Source organism: Echinops telfairi, unplaced genomic scaffold (genome assembly GCF_000313985.2).
Source record: "Echinops telfairi isolate 266 unplaced genomic scaffold, ASM31398v2 ScPeMD7_3533;HRSCAF=4204_0, whole genome shotgun sequence".
NCBI lineage: Eukaryota > Metazoa > Chordata > Mammalia > Afrosoricida > Tenrecidae > Echinops > Echinops telfairi.
Genome location: NW_022107431.1, coordinates 77,325,101 through 77,328,591, shown reverse-complemented (window position 1 = coordinate 77,328,591; position 3,491 = coordinate 77,325,101).

Genomic DNA, 3,491 nt, shown 5'->3' with positions numbered 1-3,491 from the left:
GAGATCTGAAAAAGACAGCATAACAGTGTGTGACAAAAAAGGCCTGATTTGTGGCAGACAGGGCACTGATTTTTGCCACCAAGACACTGCACCTGCTCACACAGACATCTCAGTTCACCAATTTGGGGCAAAAGGTACACTTGCCCCATGTATCTTGCTCACCTGACCTTGCTCCATGCGACTTTTTTGTGTTTCCACAAATGAAGAGGGGCATGAAAGGACTGTGATTTGATGACATAGAAGAGGTGAGGAGAAAAACGAGGGAGATGCTGTCAGCCATCCAAACAGATGAGTTTGAAAAATGTTTCCAAGAATGGAATCACTGATTTGACAAATGAATTAAGTGTAATGGACAGTACTTTGAAGGTGATAAGGTTGTTTTGTTTTAAATTTTTTTTTAAATACCTGGCTTTGGGGAAATAATTCCAGTTTGCGGGGCACCCCCCTATAAACCCAGTCCTGCCCCAGCTCCAGTGATGAGGTAGCTGACTAGCATTGTGATGTACCCAATATCACAATGACCAAGGGGAACTAAGGCTCCATTCTCTGGGCCACCTACTCTTTTCAGCCTAGCTGGCACTTGCTACATACATGCCTACCTGGCTCCCAAGCACTCACTGTCCCCACAAGTGCACTACATCTCTTGGAAAGCACACTGCTTCATTGAGCCTCCCCTCTCACAAACTCTGCACAGATGAAAGTCTCCCTACCTATTCTGATAATAAATCAACATTGCTGTTTTCTTGAAAATGCCATTCCTTCTGTTGCACTCACATGAGACTTTCAATCACTCTTGTTACTAAAACCCTTGTTTACCTGCCTGGTTCCTCTCCCAAACTGAGCACTCCTTAGTGGCATGGAGTGCCATCCATGTCTTAGTGTCTCTGATGACTGTGCCCCGCAGTCACCAGGCCCTCGTGTAATGTTTTGTGAATGAGTGAATGAATGCACAAACAACAAAACACATAACTGAATGAATGTGAGACTCTACAATCAGTATACATCTTTATTATTATAAATGATACTGTATATACCTATGCTAAGATTTCATCATCTACATGGCATCCCACATGACCAAATGATCTCATATGGACAATGGGGAGCTATTACAAATAATCAGATATGTAAAGATCTTGTGGTACTTTGCATCTGAGTTTATTAAATACAAAATAGAAAAATATATTAGCTATCTAGCTGCAGATAATCTACGAGAAGAGAAAATACAGCTAAGTCTTTCTTTTTAATTAAGAGAAATTTGTTATTCTAGTTATTGCTCTTGCCATATATAGACAGCAGACCTATAACCACTTGATCCCGCCTTTTCTCATCAATAGGAAAAGAAAACCTATTTTATTTTTGTTCTCTTCAATTGCCTGCCTTGTTTTCAAAGGATGTTTCAGAAAGGAAGAAATAACCAATAAAGTCAAAGTTAATGAAAAAAACATACATGTTTATATATTGTACATTATTACCTACCACTCAGTGGAGTTGCAGGTAATTAGAAATTGTTGCCTTAAAGTGGCCAGGTTTTCTGATCAAGAGCCACTTCTCCCCTATGGGTGGATTTTCACTGGTTTGCTTCAATTCTGTTTGCTTGCACTGGCTCTGACAGGCGCACACCACGGCCAGCTGGTTTCCAGAGCAATACACTCCTTGGTCTGAGGAAGGCCTGTGAGATGTGTCATAAAACAGCTGCCTCTATCTCCCCAACCAGCCAGAAATAAGCTGAGCATTTCAAAACCTTGAATAATAAACCTCGACTTTTCATGCACGGACAAAGGTGGTCATTAGGCATACCAGGAAGGTTCTTTTATAACTAGTAATTACATATCAATTGGGGACATACAATAAGAAAAAAATAATTCCCCTCTTCATTTACTTAAAATTGTGATTTCTGCAGCCATTATATAATTACTGGTATTTTTCAGTAACATTATTAGGACGAAATGGGCTACTGTTTCTGAAATTATCATGAAGATAAAACTACTGAGACTTCCTTATTAAAACTGGTTGTTGAATAGGTGGAAAGGAAAAAGGACTCATTTCTTGAAAACAGCAAACTGAACCTCCTCCCATGGCAAGAGGATCAATCGGTCACCTTTAAAAGTGGTTCTTCCTTTCCCTTATGAATCCTTGGGGGACCTCCTTCCCGCTTAAATTCCTCCTGGGACTTTCTGTCCTTTCTTACTGCTGGCCTGCAGTGAAAAAGCTCCTACAACTTGGAAGCTCACCACGCTATGCTTCCTAGCCAACACACTAAGAAAGAGAAGAAGAACTGAACATAGATTTCTACTTCACTTTGGGGGTTTAAGCACACTCGTCTCAGCAAAGTATAAGGCCAGAAACCGGTTTTCCATACTTTCCCACACCTTTCAACATGTGTCTTCCTCTGCCTGTTCCCCCAACAGTCCTCGTCATTCTTGGAGAGCCCTGCTCGAATCCCAGAGCTATGCCACAAGTGTGCACACGATCTAGACCACACCTAGTTTCCTTCCCTCCTCAAGAGCCTTGTTGCAGAGACAACAGGTGGCAATCATCTAGCATTCAAATAAACTCCTCTAATATGTTCATTAAGATACTGGCCTTTGCTCCATTTATTCTCACGCCTAGAAAACATTATCCCTTAATCTGGTTGTAATTTACAAGTCTGCAAAAGGTCTTCCTGGGAGGATGCCTGTGTTGGGGTGTCAGGCACAATAGCTGGAGAACAAAAAAACAAAAAAATGTTTTCATCAGGCTAACCTGTCAGAAGCTCCCAAATCATATCACACAAGCATCAAATCTATGTCAGGGCAAGAAGCCGGCACTGCTTCTCAGTCCCATTAGCTCAGAATTTTACAGCTTAGGAAGACGAAATGTGCCCCTGAAAGCTTGTTCCCATGCTGTTTCTCAAAGCAACATCAGAGAGAGAAGAGCCAAGTCCCAGCCTTGCAAGAGCTCAGTCATAACTCAGTGTTGCTCTTACGAGAAGTGGGGATGGATTGGTAATAAGACTGGTGACAGAAACCTGAGGCTAAAAGATAACAAGAAGAAATAATAAATATAAAAGGGATGATAGGATTAGGAAACCACTATTTTGTCCCCTAGTGAAAGAATATACCTGACTCTATTACTAAAAGTAGTACACACGCACATATTACCTGCTTCTTGAGGTAATGAAATAGCAAGAATCTAACACCACTTATAAAGTATTCTTGTATGTCCTTACTACAAACAAAAAACAAGAAAAGAAAATCTAATAAATCCTCCAGCTCTCACTACCAATTTCCATAAAATATGAAGCATAAAGGGATGTGTTCAACAAAACCATGGGAAAGCACTCAGGCAAGTACAAAATGTGGGAAAGCCTACAGAGCAAATGGTCTGACTTCTTCAGCAACTAAAAAGGAGACAGGAATATCAGTGGGTGCCCGCTCTACTGACACAATCACTGAAGATAAACGTGTGCATAAGCAAATGTGGTGAAGAGAGCTAATGGTGCCCGGCTATCA